The 21,812-nt window shown below is 45.5% G+C and overlaps 1 protein-coding gene and 1 pseudogene across 4 annotated transcripts in view; one reads left to right on the plus strand and one right to left on the minus strand.

Moving 5' to 3' along the window:
* Nucleotides 1-21,812, minus strand: part of LOC144698328 (uncharacterized) — a 694,970-nt gene that overhangs the window by 283,294 nt on the left and 389,864 nt on the right. The gene's annotated exons all lie outside the window — the stretch shown is intronic.
* LOC144698352 (uncharacterized) overlaps nucleotides 2,922-21,812 on the plus strand; it is a 674,481-nt pseudogene continuing 655,590 nt past the window's right edge. The window contains exon 1 of the transcript XR_013580506.1: nucleotides 2,922-3,065. The product of XR_013580506.1 is annotated as an uncharacterized LOC144698352 (transcript). The remainder of the gene's footprint in view (nucleotides 3,066-21,812) is intronic.

A 21,812-nucleotide genomic window follows, 5' to 3' on the forward strand; every position in this document is an offset into this window, starting at 1 on the left:
TGTAACCCACTCCAGCCACACACTCCTCCGAGATCTCGACACTTAACTAATTCCAGCCTCTTGAACATACCTGATTTTAATCGCTCCACCATTGGTGACCGTTCTTTCATTTGTCTAGGCCTCAAGCTCTGGAATTTCTTCCTTAAACTTCTCCACCTCACTTTCTCCCCTTTAAGATACTCTTTAAAACCGACCTCTTTGACCAAGCTTTTGGTCACCTGCCCTAATATATCCTTATGTGGCTCAGTGTCAACATTTCTGTGAAATGCCTTGTGAAGTTTTATTATGTTACAGACACATTGTAAATTATTGTCACTGACTTGGACATATACCGTTGTTCTGCCTCATCAATTAAACATTGTAACTCAAAGCGTGAAGCAGTTTGATGGACAAGTTGTTCCCATTGCGTCATCATTGAAAAGATTCCAAAAACATTGCCCCCTACAAAGATGGCAGCCGCGCATGCGCCCTCTTGTACATTGCCTCCAACAAAGATGGTGACGGTCTCCCCGGCATCATTCTCGGAGTTTGCTGCTTATACAACATATTTGCGAAGCCTCTCCGCCCACCCGGCGGACCCATCGCTCCCTCCGCCCCGCCATTCACCCACTCACCGATGGAGGCTCAGAGAAAGATCCATCTCTCCATCGCCATTACTCACACTGCGCATGCTTCACCACCAGCCCGGCCCCGCCCCTCATTCACTCCGATTGGTTGGAGGACCAGCCGCTCCCGTTCTATTGGTCCGGAGCTGCCGTCAATCAGCCGGGCATTGAGACGGTTACAGATGGTGAGAGCGGCCACAGACTCAGCCTGACTTGCTGATTCTTGGCAGCATTTTCTGTTTGGGAATTAGAGCTAGAGATGGATGGTCAGTTCCCCTCTGTCCGGGGGGGATTCACACTCATTTCCCTAGTGCACTGATTATCACCTTTACTTTACATGAGAAAGTCCCCGGTTCAGTCCCGGCTGGAAGCTTTGTGTTTACAATTGTTACTGAGGAGGAATTAACAGTGAGTTTAGTTTCATGTCGAACAGGGGGACAGTTATTGTCTCATTCTTCAAAAGCTCCTTCTTCACCTCTAAACAGGGAACGATAATTCAGAGAAAACTGATCCACTGTGATCCAAAAACAAGATAATGCAGATACTGGAAATCTGACCTCAAAGCAGAAAACGTCGGAAACACTCAGCAGTTCAAACAGCCTCTATGAAGAGGGAAACTGAGCGAGTGTTTCAGGTTGGTGTCCTTTTAACCAAACTGGAAGAATTTAGAGATTTAATAGTTTACAAACAAATACAGAGTCAGTAAAAAGAGAGAGCGACAGGGGGAAAGAACAAACGGTCTTGTGATAGGATGGAAGGCTGGAGCGATTAAATGACAAACGGGAAGATAGTGCAAGGCAACATTGGAGACAAGGAAATCGACTAATGGGACAAGAGGAGAAACAAAAAATAGGCCCAGAGGAAGTACAAATGGTGACAGCAGAATCATCACCAGCACCTACTGTATGAAAAAAAAATAGGAGTGGTAGTTATGATCTAAAATTGTTGAAATGAATGTTGAGCCTGGAAGGTTGTAACGTCTCTAATTAAAGATGAGCTTCTGTTCCTCCAGCTTCCGTTGAGATTCATTGGAACAATACAGGAGGCTGTACAGAGAGGTCAGAGAGGGAGTGGGTGGAGAATTTAACTGGTAAATGGCTTGAAGCTCAGGATCATGACTGCAGACCGAATGGTGATGATCCATAGAGCAGTCACCCAATTAGTATTTGGTCTCCACAGTGTAGTGGAGATCACATCATGAGCAGTTGAATACATATCACTAGATACCAAGAAGTACAAAAAAATCACTTTGCCACCTGGAAAGTGTGTTTGGTGACATGGAATGTTGGGAGGGAGGAGGTGAAAGGGTGGGTGCTGAATCAGCTGTGCTTGAATGGAAATGATTCACAGTGTTGTTCAAAAGAACACAAGAAATAAGAGCAGGGGTAGACAGTCCGTCCCCTTGAGACTGCTCCAACATTGAATGATCTTCCACCTCCACTCTACTTCCCCTCCCCCACCCCTACCCCCCTTCATATCCATTGATTCGCTGAAAGTCCAAATATTAATGGATTTCCATCTTGAATACGCTTATGATGGGGAACAATAAATTCAACTGAGGTTTTAATCTGGAAAATGTACAAACAAGGTGCTCTTGAATTGTAAATTCACTTCCTCACTCCATGGCAATCATGTTAAATGTACTTTGCACAGGCCTCGTGCAGAAATCTAGTCATTCGCTGACTTTTTAAAAATAAGAGGTCGGCTATTTAAACAGAGGTGAGACTGAGTTGTTTTCTCTCAAAGGATGGTGAGTCTTTGGAACTCTTTTCCTGAAAAGGTGGGGAAAACAGAGTCTTTGAATATTTTTAAGGCAGAGGTGGATAGATTCATCATAAGCAAAGAGGTGATAGGGTATTAGATGCAGATCTGAGCTTACTATCAGATCAGCCATGGTCTTATTAAATGGTGGATCAGGCTCGAGGGGTCGAATTGCTTACTCCTGCTCCTTGTTCAGATGTTACTGACAAGACAGAGTTTAAATGTTCTGTGTATAGGATGAAAAATCATTTGTTCACATCGCCTGCTGAAACTCCAGTGAGTTCACGTCTAACTATAGGGAGTCATTCTGCAGTTATTTACACCAGGACAGAACTATGGCAGAGGGCGCGTGCACTTTGTTTGTCACATCAATTGACTTCATGATGTTATAGCTTGGCTCTGGGCTTCAATCGTCATCGGGTCACAAAACACAATTTTCTGTTCATAAAATTGGCTTTTCAATGGCGGCGCGGCGACCCAGCATTCAAATGGGAGCAGAATGTGCCCTTTAGCAACATTAGCAGCTCCCTACGCATGCGCAGTGCTGGTCTGTGACTGAAGCTGCTCAGAGCGGGTGAGAGAATGTCGAGTGGAGCAAACTAACAGAGTTAGTGGGTGTGTGAGGAGGAATGGAGCCAGCGGAGTGGGCAGGGAGGCTTCATAAAGACACAGTGCAGGCCGCAGATCCCAAATAACAAGGTACCGGTCTTGTATTTGCGGAAAACGGGCCACAAAATTCTGGATTTCTCCCATCGCCAGTCCCGGGGTAACGGCCGCCATCTTTATAGGGGGAAATGCGCATGCGCGGTCATCCTGGTCCAGTTAACAGGAGGAGAGAATGTTGTGCATTTCTAAGATTAAAAGCAAAATACTGCGAATGCTGGAAATCTAGAACAAAAACAAAAATACCTGGAAAAACTCAGCAGGTCTGACAGCATCTGCGGAGAGGAATACAGTTAATGTTTCGAGTCTGAATAAGTCTTCATCAGAACTAAGGAAAAATTGAAATGAGGTGAAATATAAGCTGGTTTAAGGGGAGGGGGTGGAACAGCTAGAGCTGGATAGAGGGCCAGTGATAGGCGGAGATTGCCAAAAGATGTCATAGACAAATGGACAAAGGTGTTGAGGGTAGTGATATTAGCTAAGAAATGTGATAATGAGGACATTAAGGGTAGAAAGCAGGACGAGCAAGGGACAGATAGCCCTAGTGGGGGTGGGGTGGGGGGAAGGGATCGAAATAGGCTGAAAGGTAGAGATAAAACAATACCTGCCCCTTTACTTCCCCCCTCCTCACCGTCCAAGGGCCCAAACACTCCTTTCAAGTGAAGCAGCATTTCACTTGCACTTCCCTCAATTTAGTCTACTGCATTCGCTGCTCCCAATGCGGTTTCCTCTACATTGGAGAAACCAAACGCAGACTGGGTGACCGCTTTGCCGAACACCTTCAGTCTGTCTGCAAGCATGACCCAGACCTCCCTGTCGCTTGCCATTTCAACACACCACCCTGCTCTCATGCCCACATGTCTGTCCTTGGCCTGCTGCATTGTTCCAGTGAAGCTCAACGCAAACTGGAGGAACAGCACCTCATCTTCCGACTAGGCACTTTACAGCCTTCCGGACTGAATATTAAATTCAACAATTTTAGATCATGAACTCTCTCCTCCATCCCCACCTCCTTTCCGATCCCCCTTTTTTTCCAATAATTTATATCGATTTTTCTTTTCCCACCTATTTCCTTTATTTTAAAATGTATTTCCATCCATTGTTTTATCTCTACCTTTTAGCCTATTTCGATCCCTTCCCTTCACCCCACCCCACCCCCACTAAGGCTGTCTGTACCTTGCTTGTCCTGCTTTCTACCCTTAATTAGCACATTCCTTAGATAATATCACCACCTTCAACACCTCTTTGTCCTTTTGTCTATGACATCTTGTGGCTATCTCCACCCATCACTGGCCCTCTATCCCACCACCCCCCGCCTTAAACCAGCTTATATTTCACCTCTTTTCTATTTTTACTTGGTTCTGTTGAAGAGTCATACGGACTCCAAACGTTAACTGTGTTCCTCTCCGCAGATGCTGCCAGACCTGCTGAGTTTTTCCAGGTATTTTTATTTTTGTTTTGGATTTCCAGCATCCGCAGTTTTTTGCTTTTATCTGTAATAATGGCTGCTGATCCTACCCAGGATGTTCCGCAGGTTCGAATACGGTCTATCTCCATCAGCAGGGACACAACCCATATTAGTTCCACTGTTTTGAATCTAATTTTCAATTTATCCGTGAAGTCTGCAAATCTGTTGTCTTCTTGTTTATGTCTGCAGTTCTTCACCTCCTTAACTCTCTGCGCCATTGTTGCCACCTGCACATTGCGACAACCGATCTTCAATGAGAAAATTAACAACTTTTCGATAGAGCGTTTTCTGGGGCGCATGGCATTGTGGGAGCGCAGGCCGCCATTACTCAGCTGCTGTTGCTGAGAGTTTTAGTGCAATCTGAAGGCCAATCTTAATCTGTTTCTTAATTGGGTAATGCCGCCTGACCCGCTAGGTATTTAAAGTATTTTATCTCTTAATTTCAGACCCAGCCTTGGAGAGTTTTGCTTTCATTTTATTGATTTTTTAGAACCGAGTCCAGAAATGCAGACAGACCAATTCGGAGCCAGTTTGAATTTGGGTGGGTGTTGGATGGGGGTCTTTATTTGTTGCATCAGTTTGAGCTGGAGTGTATTTCACTCTGAGGATTTTGGAACACAGTCAATTTCCAACATGAGACTGTCAAGGGAGGTAGATTCTGGGGGAGATTTGGTTGCTAAACGGACACTATCCATTCATTTAAGAACATTGTTTTAGTAACAAATATTTCTACGGTGCCTTTTCGTCCGAGATTTTTTTGTTAGCTCCATTCTTGGTATTTGGGTAACAAGACGAGCAGATGTTGTCAATCCCCAGTTGTGTGTTGGTCAGATGTTGGTGGGCCATCTTCCTGAACCGCTGCAGCCACTGTGGTTAATGTGCTGTTTGGTAAGGAGTTACAGGATTTTCACTCAGTGATGAAAAATGTCCAAATCAACAACAAAAAGTTGTATTTATATAGCACGCTGGATATTATAAAATATTCCAAAGTATCTCACAGGAATATTACATTCCAATAATTGACACTGAGGCGCATAAGGAGACGTCAGGGCAGATGATCAGAAGTTTGGTCAAAGGGATGGTTTTATGGAGAGTCTTACAGGATGAGAGAGAGGCAGAGAGGCCTAAGGAGTGAATTCCAGAGCCTATGGCCTGGGCAGCTGAAGGCACGGTCACCAATTAAAATCGGATGCTCAATAGGCCAGAATCGGATGACCACAGATATCTTGGATTGATGCAGGATATTATTGAGATAGTGAGGGGTGAGGTCATTGATGGATTTGAAAACAAGGATGAGAATTTGAACATTTCAGGTGCTGCTTAACCAGGAGCCTATGTAGCTCAGTGAGCACAGGGGTGTTGTATGAACGAGAGTTAGTGTGAGTAAGGCCACGGGAAGCAAAGTTTTAAATCACCCCATCTTTATGTGGGCGGCTAGGAATAGTCCGGTTTAGAGGGAACAAAGGAATGGATGAGTTTCAGCAGCAGATGAGCTGAGGCAGGAGTGAAGGTAGGCAAAGTTCCTTCACCCACAACTATACCTTTACAGATATATACAGACTTTTAAGGATAACTCAAGTCACAAAAGCTATCTTATACTTTAATGTACACAGTAAATACCTAGTCCATATAAACCTATAGCACCGTGTAGTCAGACACACCACACTCTGACCTCAATGACAGATGTCACCTCAATCAGGTGCTATGGATCACTCCTCAACTCCCCCTAGACCCTTGTCACACAGTGAGCCAACCAGTCTCACTGAATTCCGTCCTTCACATGAGAGTTTTCAATCTCCACTTTCCAAAACCTCGCCTTGGAATCTTCTCCCAAACTGACCTTTTCTCTCAGACACCTTCCACAAGGGTTCACCTCCAGGGTTTCGAACTCTCCTTCTGATGTTCTTCTTCCCTGGGTAACCATATCATTCGAGTTGTCTTCCATGCACTCTCTCTCACCAACTCAGCCATCAACAGTACACCACTGCTTCACATGCCCATAGCAAAGATACAGACCTTCAGTTGGCTCTTTAAACCTTCTTGCTTCTTGCAAACTTTCCTCACTTAAAAACTGAAGCTTGGAGCCTTTCTCTCTGCCCCTCACTCTTAACTTCACTTAACAGGATGTTTTCCCAGGTTCCTGTCCTTCCTTTGTCCAGAAGATCTTCTTTGGACTTCCCCTTCTTCCATTCTCCTGGATTTTTAGGGGTTTTCTTCAGTTTGGAACTTCTATCTGTCCACTTTGCTCCAGTCTCGCTGGCAGCAACTTCAAAACCAGCTGAACTCCAACAGGTTCCAAATAAAACTGCTGCCTTTCTTCTGTGTGTGTGTCTGAGGGAGGAACCTGCCTATCTGTACACCCCCGCCTCCCTCCCCCCACCCCAGGTGCTAGGCAACAGCAATGTTGTTTCTCCTCTTGCGTATTAACTTTTACTTTATATAGATTGTAAACGTCTCATTAGAAATGCAACAGTCTTTTAAGATGAAACTAAAACATTTGATCTTTCTTAACACACAGATACAGAAAAACAAAACAAACCTAAACTTTAAAGCTAAGACTCATTCCTAATGCCTACAAAAATAAAGATAACATAATTAAACTAACTCTATATCCTAACAGGACTGAAGACAATGACTTAAGTCTTCCCAATATTTAAATGGAGGAAATTTGTGTTCATCCAGGACCAGATGTCAGACAGTCATGTCTATGTGTGACTTGGAGGGGAACTTGGAGGTGATGGTTTTCACATACACCTGCTACCCTGGTCCTTCTAGCTAGTGGAGTTTGAGGGATTGGGAGATTCTGTCAAAGTTCTGGTCGAGTTGTAGACATATAAAATCCTTCTCCTTCACCCTTTGCCTCTCTCATCTCCCTCTCTCTTTCATCTCATAGATGCTGGACTTTTGTATTGGTTCTGGCCAGTTGGCAGGTTCCCTGTCCTGATGTGCATTAGTGAACGAGCTGGGTCCAGCAGCTTTGATGGTCAATTTTCCCAGTGCCGGCCCCACAGGTTACCAGTTTCATTCAGCTCAATTTCACAACCTGTCTTTGTGTTTTTGTGGGTTCTCTCTCACTCCCTTTTTTGCTGTTTTGAATCAATTTCACAGGGGGTAAGAAGGAGAGGATTTACAGTCGGGAAACTGAAACCAAACATCACACCAAGATCTCACAGAGTCACCCAATTTATCGTAATCTGAATAAAATCGGATTTTGAACATGGAAGGAAAAAGCACCGTTCACAGTGGGGAGAAACCGCACATCTGTTCTGTGTCTGGACGCGGCTTCAGCCGATTATCTGGTCTGTCGAGACACAAGCGCAGTCACAATGGGGAGATATCGTGTAAATGTGGGGATTGTGGGAAAGAATGCAATTTCCTGTCTAAGCTGGAAACTCATCAGCGCAGCCACACTGGAGAGAAACCATTCACCTGCTCTGAGTGTGGAAAGGGATTCACTCTGTCATCTGATCTGCTGAGACACTGGCGGGTTCACACTGGGGAGAGACCATTCACCTGCTCCGTGTGTGGGAAGGGATTCACTAGGTCATCCAACTTACAAAGACACCACAGAAGTCACACTGGGGAAAGGCCATTCACCTGCTCTGAGTGTGGAAAGGGATTCACTCAGTCATCGAACCTGCGGACACACCAGCGAGTTCACTCTGACGAGAAACCTTTTAAATGTCCAGACTGTGGGAAGTGCTATAAAAGTTACGGGGACCTGATTCGTCATCAATGGGTTCACACTGATGAGAGGCCATTCAGTTGCTCTCAGTGTGGGGCTGGGTTCAGGAGGTTATTTCACCTCACTGCACACCAGCGCACTCACACTGGGGAGTGGCCGTTCACCTGCTCAAAGTGTGGGAAAGGATTCATTACCTCATCCCATTGGCTGAGTCACCAGCGAGTTCACACTGACAAGAGACCTTTTAAATGCCCAGACTGCGGGAAGTGCTATAAATGTTCTGGGGACCTAATATCCCATCAACGTGTACACACTGACGAGAGACCGTTCAGGTGCTCTCACTGTGGGACTGGATTCAAGTGGTCATCTCAACTCACTGTACACCAGCGAATTCACACTGGAGAGAGGCCTTTCACCTGCTCCAAGTGTGGGAAGGGATTCATTGACTCATCTAACCTGCTGAAACACCAGCGAGTTCACAAGTAACTATAGTGATTGGATTTTGGTGTTAATCACGTTGAGCACTGAACCATGTTCATTGGGGTCTGTTTGTGCTGATATTAATAAACCCCAGCCCAGTTATAAGTGTTAATTTTCTGGATAAAAGTGAAATAAATCAGGTTGTGTTAAACACACGGTGTTGAGTCTTTTAATATCTCGAACACAAGGCAGTTCCTCTCTCTCTCCCACATCTTCAGCCACATTGGCACCAGTTTTGTGTTCACCAGTTTCTTAACCTTATGCTCCCTTTTATTTACATTTGAAACTTTAATTCCTAAAACTAAAAGTTATATTCTAAAACATATGAATTATATTCACGACAGCTCTTAGTTCGTATGTTTGTATGTCCCTCTCCCTTGTTTCCTCCATCTTCACACCCAGCAACACGTGTGAGGAACTCATGGAGCTTCTTTCTCACTAAGATTGAGACAATATGATCAGCTGCATCTACTGCTTCTCTCCCTTCCAGTAGCCCACCGAGACAAACATCCCCCTTGTCTGAGCCCTAACTAATCTCTTTGTCCATGCAACCTCCATACACACATATGAGTGAATTCATACTGGAGAGAGAGGGGGTTTAATACTTAGATTGTACCAAGAGCTTTAAAAACCTACAGTCACTGATGTTTCACCAGTGCATTCACTTCGGTTCCACTCCATTCATCTGCTCTCACTGCAGGAAGAGGTTCAGGCGATTGTCCATCCTGCTACAACACTAGTGAGTTCACACCAGGGAGAGGTCATTCATCTGCCCCATGTGTGGGGAGGGATTCACTGTTGGCATATCAGTGATTTCACACCGATGGAAGATATTTTAAATGCCTGGATCACAGGAAGTGTTATAAAAGTTCTGTGGAGCTGATGTGCCAACAACAGTGACAAAAGACCATACGTGATCTCTCGCTGTGGGACTGGGTTCAGGCGATCATGTGAACTCAGGGTCCACCAGCGCACTGACACTAGGGAGAGACCGTACACCTGCTCCCTGTTTGAGAAGAGTTATCCCACCTCAATACACATCAACTTGTTCACACTGATAAGGAATCTTTTCAAACTTCTGTCCATGAGCAGTGATTTCAAAGCAAAATGGATTTGCTGACACACAAACACATTCACACTGGGGAGAGGCTGTTCACCTGCTCTGTGTGTGGGAAGAGATTCACTCAATCATCTCAGCTGCTGACACAGGAGTGACTGCTGAGGTTAGATTCTACTGTTGTTGCTTCTGTTAATCACATCCAGGGCTGAATTTTGTTAATGTTATTAACCCCTGTGACTGGCCTGAAGTTTAATATTCTGGACAAAATGTCAAACAAATCAGCTTTGATTTAACACATTGCTGTAGATTTCTGTCTTTCCCACTTGGGTGTTTAACATCACCTGGCTGGAGCTCAGAAAGGACAATCTGGGTCGTGGATCATACAGCAGGAACAGAACTTCAACCTGGACACAGTCCCTCAGGGTCACACTGAGAGGGACAAACAGCACTTTGGTCTTTCTTATCTCTCTTCACTGACAGCAAAGCCCCCGTGTGGGTTAATCCTGAAGTGTGTAAGAAATGTGTCCCAGCCGCTCTCTTCCATGGTTCAGATCTCCTGGACATGGAACAGAAGTCTCATTTCCAACTGAGACAGGAAGAACAACGGTAAATGCCGCAACCGTGCTGTCAAGTCAGAAATTTGTGTAAAACTGTGATCTGTTCCTGACTGAAAGTGAAACAGCAGGTTTAAGTTGAAAAGATAAATTGGTAACCAGGGTTTCCCAAAGACTCACTTGACAGGTCAACTCAGGTTCAGCCCTCAAGCCCTGGGATTTGTTACAGAACTCGCTGCTCTCTTGGTCCTCTGACCTCTGAGCTCTCTTCCTTTTGGTTTCCAGAACCATCAACAATCACTCGCCAACATTATATTGGGAGATGGAGTTCAGGGGGTGGGAGAAAGAAGCAAATTGTGGCCATGAATCTGAGTTTGGAATTAAAATTAGATAAACATAATTACATATTGAAAGAGAAGATTTAAAATAATACAATGAACCACTTTAGTTTTCAATGATTATGATACTTTATCCTTCACACCCTTGAATGCATAAATGGTGATCCCTATTACCCACACTGTTAAGTGTGCGTTAATACAGCCTATCTCCATCAGAAGGGCACAAAGTACATGGAAAGGCTCTGCCCTGTGCGCTGGCCTCCCTGCAGGGAGCATGCGTTTTGCTGCTTCAGGAAGCTAGGGGGCGCAAGCTTAGCCTCAGTAACAGTCAATAAATAATTATAAACCTGTGGGGACTTCCAATGATGACTATTCTACCCAGCATTCCCCGCGATGCTAAATGTCCCCTATCCCCACTGGTACGCATGCGCCTTGCCACCCAGTGTTCCAAACATGCGCAGGGTGGGTGGTGATGATGGGGAGATGCTTGTTCACAGAATCACAGAAATGGTATGGTGCAGAAGGAGGTCAATCGGTCCATCGTGTCTACACCGGCTCTCTGAGCTTTCTAACTTAGTGCCAATGTCCTACCTTTCCCCCATAAACCTGCACATTGTTTCTATTTGAATAATCACCCAATGCCCTCTTGAATGCCTCAATTGAACCTGCCTCCACCACACTTCCAGGCAGTGCAGTCCAAACCCTGATTATTCACTGTGTGAAAGTTTTTTCTCATCTCACATTTGGATCTTTTGCAAAACACTTAAAAACGTTCTCAGTCCATTTATGAGTGGGAACAATTTCTCCCGATATGCTCTGTCCAGACCTCTCATAATGTTGAAAACTTCTATCAAGTCTCCTCTTAACCCTCTACTTTCCAAGGAAAATATATCCAATTTCTCCAATCTTTGCTCATAACTGAAGTGTTTCATCCCTGGAACCATCTCGTAAACCTCTTCTGCATTCTCTGCAATGTGTTCACTTCCTTCTTATAGTGTGGTGCTCAAAACTGCACACAATACTCTAGCTGAGGTCCAACCAGTGCCCTGTATAAATTCATTATAACCTCCCTGCTCTTGTACCATATGCCCCTCTTAATGAAGCCTAGGATACTGTATGCTTTAGAAACAGCTCTATCTACTTGTCCTGCCACATTTAATGACTTCTGCACATATACACCCAGAAATCTCTGCTCCTACACACCTTTATTTTATACAGTCTCTCCATGTTCGTAGCACCAAGGTGTATCACCTCACACTTCTCCGCATTGAACTTCATCTGCCATCTATCTGCCCTCTCCACCAATGTGTCAATGCCCTTTTGAAGTTATACATTGCCTTCCTCACAGTTTACAGTTCATGTTTTGTGTCATCCGCAAACTTTGAAATTTTCCCCTGCATACTAAGGTCTAGATCATTTATATATATTAGAAAAGCAAGGGTCTCAATATCAACCCCTGAGGAACTCCACTACAAACCTTCTTCCATCCCGAAATATACCCATTAACCATTACTCTCTGTTTCCTATCCCTCAGCCAATTTTTAATCCACATTATACCGTCCCTTTCATTCCATGAAAGGAGACAGAGTCTCTGTTGAGAAGATCTTGCTCTGTGCAAAGAGGGGAACACTCTGAAGGCGAGTCGTATGGACTCGAAATGTTAACTTTGTTTCTCTCTCCATAGATGCCGCTATACCTGCTGGGTTTTTCCAGCATTTTCTGTGTTTGTTGTAGTGAACCTTCACTGATGCCCTTGTCCTTCTAGATGGCACAAATCGTGGATTTGGAAGGTGCTGTCGAAGGAGCCTTGGTGAATTCCTGCAGTGCAGCTTGTAGATGGTACACACTTCTGCAACTGTGCATCAGTGGTGGAGGGAGTGAATGTTTGTGGATAGGGTGCCAATCAGGCAGGCTGCTCTGTCCTGGATGGTGCCAAACTCCTTGAGTTTTGGGGGAGCTGCACTCATCCAGGCAAGTGGGGAGTATTCTATCACATTCCTGACTTGTGCTTGTTGATGGTGAGCAGGCTTTGGGGGCTCAAGAGATGAGTTACTCATCGCAGGATTCCTAGGCTCTAGCCTGCCCTTGTAGTGAAAGCATTGTGAACTGGCTAGTCCTGTTTATTTCTGTGAATGCTTACGGATGACCAGGAAAGAAGGAACACAGAAGTGAAACAGGAAAAACAGATGGGAGTGTTTGGAAGGTTCTGACTCCATTTAGCCAATAATTAATTCTGGAGGCACCAAAAGGAAGGAACACTGAGCAGCACAATCGGCAGGATGCGAATCTGCGGGGGCAGATCCCAGTGGAGTTCGAATCCATCACCTTAATCACTCAGCCATGACTGGAGACCTCACACTGGTGTAAATGTTGTTCATGGAATGGTTACAGCAGAGAATGAGAGCATTCAGTCCCGCCTATTCCCAGTCACCCTACAATTCCTACAGCCTCCCTTGTTCTTCCTACCAAGACAAACCACGTCATAGGTCAAATGCCCCGAGCCTATCCTAAGGGATTTGATGAAACGTCTGAAAGGATGAACCAACAGAAACTTTGGCAGTGATGAGATTCAAATCCACGACTCAATAGAGGCTGCAGCCTAAATCCAGCGCCTTTGACCACTCAAACACGCCACTGCTGGCAATATGATAGCAACTATTGCCTTGAGTGGTATTGGTGCTGAATAAAAACATAACAAACAGCAGCAGAAATAGACCATTTTGTCGCTCGAGCCCCTTACAGTTCCATAAAATCAGAGCCAAGAACAACACATAGAGACCACTCAGCCCGGGTCAGAGGAACAGAGGCCATTCAGCTCGTTGATCCTGCTCCACCATTCAATAAGGTCATGGCTGATCTTGTGGTCTCAACTCCACTTTCCTGTCTGTCTGTTCTGCCCCCTCCCCCCGCAACACCCTCCCCCACCCCCCAAACCCCTCGCCACCCCCCGCGACCCCCCGCGACCCATGGCCCTGGGCTCACTTGTCTATCAAAACTCTGTTTAATAGTGCCTTGAATAAATTCAATGACCCAGCCTCCGCTACTTTCTGGAGAAAATTCGTCAGACTAACGACCCTCTGAAAAATCTAAACAAGTTCTCTTCATCTCCATCTGAAAAGGGAGACCTCTTACTCTTCTGGAATTAACTCACCTGGTCCCTCTCCCCCACCTTTTCCCTGGACATGCTGCTGATTTTGGTCCAATTCCCCATTGAGTTCCACAACTTAATCTGCCATCCCCACACTCTCAATTTAACCCAGCTGCCAGATCCATCCCTCCCAGATCGCCATGTGGAAATGCATGGTGACCCTGCACTGAAGAACAGGTCCCAGACATACTCAGCTACTTAACAACAGAACAACATGAAGTGATTATTGTGGAAAATTTAATGAGACATTTTAAATCATCAAGACATTAACACACACTCCATAGAGAAACTAACTGTCAAACTATCAGGATAGAATTAAACACACCAGTACCTATCAGAGGGAGTAAAATTAAAGTGAAGAGGGAAATAGAATCTGGATGTAGAAAATATCCACAAGGTGGATGCAGGTGAACAGAGAGCTGGAGAATCTTTAAAGTTCATGCATGAACTTTTGTTTGAGCCAGATGTATTTACGACATGCCAATAATTTAAAATTGTGTGTGATGATCTGCAGGTGGGGAGGACGAATCTCAGTCGATAGTTATCACATTTAGTGGATAAAGTTTTCACATTTATTCTTGGTGGTAGCTCAATGGTTTGTGTTGCTGATTCTGATCATTCTAGTATCTTTAGTATGTTATTTACGGTTTGTCATCAAGAAATTAGGCAAACAGCTGGTAGCTGAGAAATAGTGAAGTTGGTCAGAAATCAGTTGCGAGAAGTCAATAAGGACATTCCCTTACAAAAACAAAAATACCTGGAGAAACTCAGCATATATGACAGCATCTGTGGAGAGGAATACAGCTAATGGTTCGAGTCCATATGACTCTGCATTCCCTTCTCAGGGTGGAGAGATCTGTAAGAAATCACTGTCTAATAACCCTAAAAAATCTTCAGAAACGTATTGAATATTACAGGAATGGCTCTCCCTCCTCTCTCTCTCACTTCGGATCAAAGATTCCTGGCTTGACAAACATAGGACAACATATCCCAATGTTACTTCATAGGGATGGGCTCGGGAGTTAGGGAACGAACTTTGTACTGGTGACTGAAGACAATGGTTTTGATTTTCTCAATTCTTAAAAGGAGCAAATTTCTGCTCATTCAGTACTGGATGCAGGATAAGCAGTTTGATAATTTAGTAACGGTGGAGGAATGGAGAGGGATGGTGGTGAGGTAGAGCTGGGCATTGTTAGTCTCCATGTGAAAACTAACACGGTGCTTTTGGATGATGTCACCTCGTGGTAGCATGTAGATGAGAAATAGGAGGGATCAAGGATAGATCCTTTTTTTGGGATGGATGATGATGGTGGATTTAAAGGTGTGAGGAACAGTACCAGAAGAGAGAGAAAAAAACATCATATCAGCATCATATCAAAATAATATCAGCAAACATGGAGAAGTTGAATGGTCAGCAATTCAGTGGGAATAGGGTCACTGGAGCAGAAGGCGAGTCTCATGGGCAAGATGAGCACTGAGGGGCTATGAAGGGAAATAGGAAACTGGAGAAAGATCTGAGTTCAGAGCTCAGACATGGGGGGAGCTTTCGAGACAGTTGACCCGGTGGGCTAGGGGAAAGGAGGGAAGCAGCTGATCGGATTGACTCAATCTTAGTGACAAAGAAGCTCCATGAGCTCCTCACACTTGCTGTTAGAGGTGAGAATGGAACAGACAGTGGAGAGAGAGAGCATTTCAAAAAGAAATGACTTCCGTAGAGATATGAAAAAGACTCGACACACAAGTGCGTTTTACACAAAGCTGATTTATTTGACTTTTATCCAGAATTTTAACCCCACAACTGGGATGGAGTTTATTATCAGCAGAAACAGACCATTGAACATTATTCAGTCCCAAATGTGATTAACAGCTCAATCCAATCACTGTAGTTACTTGTCAACTTGAGTTAATGTTTTGAGTCCATGTGACTTTAAAAGGCCTCATCAGTGTGAACTCACTGGTGTCTGCAGATGGGGCAACTGAGTGAATCTCTTTCCACACTTAGAGCAGCTGAATGGTTTCTCCCCAGTGTGACTGCACCTGTCGAATAAGGTCCCTTGACTGCCTGAACCCAGTCCCACGGTAAGAACATCTGAACGGTCTCTGGTCAGTGTGGGCACGTTGATGGGGTATCAGTTTCCCACACCTTTTAAAGCACTTCTCACACTCTGGGCATTAAAAAAGTCTCTCATCAGTGTGAATGCGCTGGTATCTCAGCAAGTGTGATGATGTCCTGAACATCTTACCACACTGTGAGCAGATGAACAGCCTCTCCCCAGTGTGAATTCACTGTGTTTCAGCAGGTCAGCCCAGGATAGAAATTAAGAGACAGACATATCTCTTGGTTTGAGTTTGCTGTGTGCAAATCCTCCCTTTCTTAAAAGGAGTTTCCAAACACCCGGTGTAAATTCGGCTCTGGGAGTTTTTAAGATAAAGGCAAAATACTGCAGATGCTGGAAATCTGAAACAAAAACAACAATGCTGGAGAAACTCAGCAGGTCTGACAGCATCTGTGGAAACAAAGACAGAGTTTCTAATCCGGGTTTGGAGTCCTACACCGGGTGTTTGTAAACCCTCCTAGTCCACCCCCCGGCACCATTCCTCTCCTGCACTCGCCAGTTTCTCACCGGCTGCATTTTCAATCCTTCATCCCGGCTCCTACACTCACACTGCGCATGCTTCACACTCCGCTCCGCCCCCTCATTCACCGCCAGTCAGCCGCTCTTCCTATTGGTCCGATGAAGCTGTCAATCACTGAGTTGGAGCATGCGCAGCCGGTGGAGCCAGACGGGAAGACAGCTCGAGCGAGCGGATTTAAAATGCAGATTTTAGAAAGACCAAATGCGGACTCAGTGCCGAAAACCAACCTGTGAACATAGAGAGGGCTGGCGGGTGAGTTGGGAAGCTTCATAAACTCACGGTGTCGGCCCCAAACTCTCAATAAGGAACCTTCGGTCTCGCGTTTGCTTGGCGCTGCGGGGGGAAAGGCCTGAATTAATGGCCGCCATCTTTATCGGGTCAATTTAGTGATGGGCGCATGCGCGACCGCCATCTTTCTAGCGGCAAGTGCAGCAATGCGCATGCGCGCAGCATTCCAAGGAGGGGCGTGTAATGTACTACAGGGCGCATGCGTATTTTGTATAAGGTGACAACACGGCCTGAGGGAGACATTCATCAAATGTGCGGTCACCGGGACCTGTAGATCAGCAACAATAGAATTGTAAACCCATAGTCACTCATTCGTACAGAATTTAAGCATTGCTTAAAAAAGAGACATGCTGTTGAAGGTTTATACATTGCACTCATCCGGACAGATGCAAGAAAACCAAATTTCAAAGTGAACGACAATTTATGCTGCACGAGGAAAGGGTGATGATTGGTTTGGCCAGTCAGCTCTGATTGGTTAAGGCGTTGCCATGGAGAATACACCAGGGAGCGATCACCCCCCCCCCCCCCCCCCCCCCGCCCCCCCACCGTGCTTTTGTTTAATTCAACCCAAGGCCCCAAGCCTGGACATGTTCCTTCTGTCTGCAGAGGACAGGTCCTCGTGTATGAATATATGTAGCTTCCAGCAAGGGGAAGTGAGACGCATTACGAGGCTGACTGACTGAAATTTGGTATTCTTGATTTCCTGTTGTGTACAAGATTAAAAAGTTTTGACAGAATGTCTATTTTTTAATCAATACTCAAGTGTCTTAAAGGAGGAAAGTGTGGTAGACAGATGGAGAGATGGAGGAAGAGATTTTCAGAGCTTGCGGTCGAGGGAACTGAAGGCATGGACACTAATGGTGGAACATTTAAAATAGGGAATGTACAAGACCAGAGTTAGAACAGTGCAGATATCTCAGAGGGTTGTGGGGCTGGAGGAGATTACAGAGATAGGGAGGGGCATGGCCATGGAGGGATTTGAAAACAAGGATGAGAATTTTAAAATCAAGTTGTTGCTTCACTGGGAGCCAAGGCAGGTCAGGAAGCAGAGGGTGTTAGGGCAATGGGCCTCGCTGCCAGTGAAGACACCGACAGCAATGGTGCCAAGTTTACGGAGCATTGAATGTGGGAGAACAGCCAGGAGTGTGTTGGAATAATAAAGTTTGGAGGTAACAACAGCAGTGATGAGGGTTTCAGCAGCAAACGCACGGAGACAGGGTGAGGTCGTGTGATGTTACGGAGGTGGAAACAGACGATGATCGCACAGTTATGAGGTCAGAAACTCATCTCGAGATCAAATGTAACAATGTGGTTGTGGACAGACAGGTTGAATCTCAGACTGTTCCCAGGGCGAGGGATGGAGTTGGTATCTGGGAAATGGAGATTGGAGCAGGGACCGAAAACAGTGCCTTCAGCCTTCTCAGTGTTTAATTGGAGTTAATTAGTCATCAGGAAGAGAAGCAGGAACCAGAATGGGCCGTGAGACTGATCCCAGGTTTAACTTAGTTAGAGAGGGAGAGAAGGAAGGAAGAAACCCTGGGAGGTTTGGAGAGGGAGAGAAGGAAGGAAGGAAACCCTGGGAGGTTTGGAGAAACCATCTTCACGATCACTCATTAAATCTCCACACTGTGAGTTTTGAACACAAGGTTAACGTCTGCTATTCTGTATGGTCAGTCAGGGGGTTTCAGATAAATGACTTGTCACGAGTAATGACTGAAGTGAATGATCAGAAATATTGTTATCTCCAGTTGTACTAATTTGTTAAAAAGATACTGAAAGAGTTGTCCAAAACTCTCACTAGATTTCAGCACAGGGAGGAGGGAGAGTGTGTGGGACATGGATTAGAGGCTTTGGGGGAACAAGAGAGGAAAAATGTTCCATAGTATCTAGAATTGTTTATTCTGAGTTTCTATCCTGTCCTGAGAGTGATGGCTTTTGTAACTCCTTTTACAGAGAATTAGAAGACCATAAGACATAGGAGCAGAAATTAGGCCATTTGGCCCATCGAGTCTGCTCCACCATTCAATCATGGTTGATAAGTTTCTCAACCCCATTCTCCCGCCTTCTCCCCGAAACCTTTTATGCCCTTACCAATCAAGAACCTATCTATCTCCGTCTTAAATACACTCAATGACCTGGCCTCCACAGCCTTCTGTGGCAATGAATTCCATAGATTCACCACTCTCTGGCTAAAGAAGTTTCTCCTCATCCCTGGGCAATTTTTCACATAGCCAGGTAGGGTAGATGCCAACGTTGTAGCTGTGCTGGAACAGCTTGGCTCGGTGTGCGGAAGGTTCCAGTGCACAAGTCTTCAGTACTATTGCCGGAATATTGTCAGGGCCCATAACCTTTGCAGTACCCAGTGCCTTCAAGCCATTTCTTGATATCACGTGGAGTGAATCGAATTGGCTGAAGACTGGCATTTGTGAATCGATCATTCACTCGACACTTCTGGCTGAAGATTGTAGCAAATGCTTCAGTCTTATCTTTTGCACTGATGTGCTGAGCTCCTCCATCATTGAGGATAGGTATATTTGTGGAGCCTGCTCCTCGAGTGAGTTGTTTAATTATCCACCACCATTCACGACTGGATCCGATCCATTGGTGTGGGATCACTTAGCTCTGCCTATCACTTGCTACTTATGCTGTTTGGCTTGCGAGTCGTCCTGTGTTGTAGCTTCACCAGGTTGACACCTCAGTTTTAGGTGTGCCTGGTGCTGCTCCTGGCATGCCCTCCTGCACTCTTCATTGAACCAGGGTTGACCCACTGGCTTGATGATAATGGTCGAGTGGGGGATATGCCGGGCCATGTGGTCACAGATTATGTTCGAGTACAATTCTGCTGCTACTGATGGCCCACAGCACCTATTGGATGCCCAGTTTTAAGTTGCTAGATCTGTTCGAAACCTATCTCATTTTGCACAGTGGTTGTGCCACACAGCACAATGGAGGGTATCCTCAATGTGAAGGAGGGACTTCATCCCCACAACTACTGTGCCTTGGTCACTCCTACTGATGCTGTCATGGACAGATGTATCTGTGACAGGCAGGTTGGGGAGGATGAGGTCAAGTATGTTTTTCCCTCTTGTTGGTTCCCTCACCGCCTATGTTATTTAGGACTCAGCCAGCTCGGTCAGTAGTGGTGCTACCGAGCCACTCTTGGTGATGAACATTGATGTCCCTCACCCAGAGTACTTTCTGTGTCCTTTCCACATTCAGTGCTTCCTCCAAGTTGTGTTCAACATGGAGGAGCACTGATTCATCAGCTGAGGGAGGGCAGTATGTGGCAATCGAGGGGAGGTTTCCTTGCCCGTGTTTGACCTGATGCCGTGAGACTTCATCAGGTCCGGAGTCGATGCTGAGGACCCCCAGGGCAACTCCCTCCCGACTGTATACCACAGTGCTGCCAACTCTGCTGGATCTGACCTGCCGGTGGGACAGGACTTACCCAGGGATGGCGATGGTGGAGTCTGGGACATTATCTGTAAGATATGATTCCGTGAGGATGACTACGTTGGGCTGTTTTATGACTAGTCTGTGAGACAGCTCTTTCGGCACTCACCCCCAGATGTTAGTAAGGAGGACTTTGCAGGGTCGACAGGGGCTGAGATTTGCCGTTGTCGATGCTGGGTGGTCTGTCCAGTTTCATTCCTTTTTTGTGACTCAGTGGTGGTTTGATACAATTGAGTGTCTCACTTGGCCATTTCAGAGTCAACCACATTGCTGTGGCTCTGGAGTCACATCTAGGCCAGACCAGGTAAGGACAACAGATTTCCTTCCCTAAAGGGCATTAGCGAACCAGATGGGTTTTTACAACAATAGTTTCATGGTCATCATTAGACTTTGAATTAGGTTTTTATTAAATTCAAATTCCAACATCTGCTGTGGGATTCGAACCTGGGCCTCTGGATTACTCGTGTAGTGACAATGCCATTAATCCATCACCTCCTCCCTGCTGGGGGTGATGTGCAGCAGTGTGCACGTGTGTCTGCCATCCTTTTAGGGGAAATGTGCAGCAGTTGTGATCAAATCTGGAGCAATTAAAATTTCAAGTCAGGATTATGGAATTTGAGGAAGTGAAGATATCTCAGAGGGTTGTGAGGCTGGAGCAGATTACAGAGATAGGGAGGGGTGAGACCATGGAGGGATTTGAAAGGATCAGAAGTTTATAATTTAGGTTCTCCTTAGCCCCAACCCTTTGTAGGTCAGTGAGCACAGGGGTGATGGGTGAACAAGACTTGGTGCGAGTAAGCGCACGGGCAGCACAGTTTTGGATGACCTCAAGATTACAGGGAGGTTGAATGTGGGAGACCAGCCGGGAGTGCGTTAGGATAGTTAAGTCTCGAGGTAACAAAGGAATGGATGAGAGTTTCAGCAGCAGATGAGCTGAGACTGGGTTGGAGTCGGGCGATGTTACTGAGGTGGAAATAGGTGGTCTTGGTGATGATGTGGATATGTGGTTGTAAGCTCATCTTGGGGTGAAATATTTCACCATGTTTGTGAACAGTCTGGTTCAGTCTCAGACAGTTGTCAGGGAGCGGGATGGAGCTGGTGCCTAGGGAGTGGAGTTTGTAGCGGGGACTGAGGACAATGGCTTCAATCTGCCCAATATTTAAATGCAGGAAATTTCTGCTCATTTAGTACTGGATGTCAGACAAGTCAGGATGGTGTGTGACTTGGAGGGGAAATTGGAGGTGATGATGTTCACATACACCTGCTACCCTGGTCCTTCTAGGTGGAGGAGGTTGAGGGTTTGGGAAATTCTGTCAAAGTTCTGGTCGAGTTCCAGATATATAAAATCCCTCTGCTTTACCTGGTACCTCTCCCATCTCTATCTCTCTCCTTCTCTCTTCCCATAGAAGCCAGGGTTTTGCTTATACCCAGACTGGGTGGCAGGTTCCCTTCCCTGAAGGACATTAGTGAACAAGTTGGGTTTTTATGACAATCCATCAGCTTTAACAGTCCATTTTCCGTGTGCCGGCCCCACAAATTACCTGATTCATTCAGCTCAATTTCACAACCTGCCTTTGTGTTTTTGTGGGTTCTCTCTCACTCCCTTTTTTCTGTTTTAAATCAATTCCACAGGGTGTTAGAAGGCGAGGATTTGCAGTCGGGAAACTCAATC

This window comes from Cetorhinus maximus, chromosome 23, assembly GCF_964194155.1.
Source record: "Cetorhinus maximus chromosome 23, sCetMax3.hap1.1, whole genome shotgun sequence".
Taxonomy (NCBI): domain Eukaryota; kingdom Metazoa; phylum Chordata; class Chondrichthyes; order Lamniformes; family Cetorhinidae; genus Cetorhinus; species Cetorhinus maximus.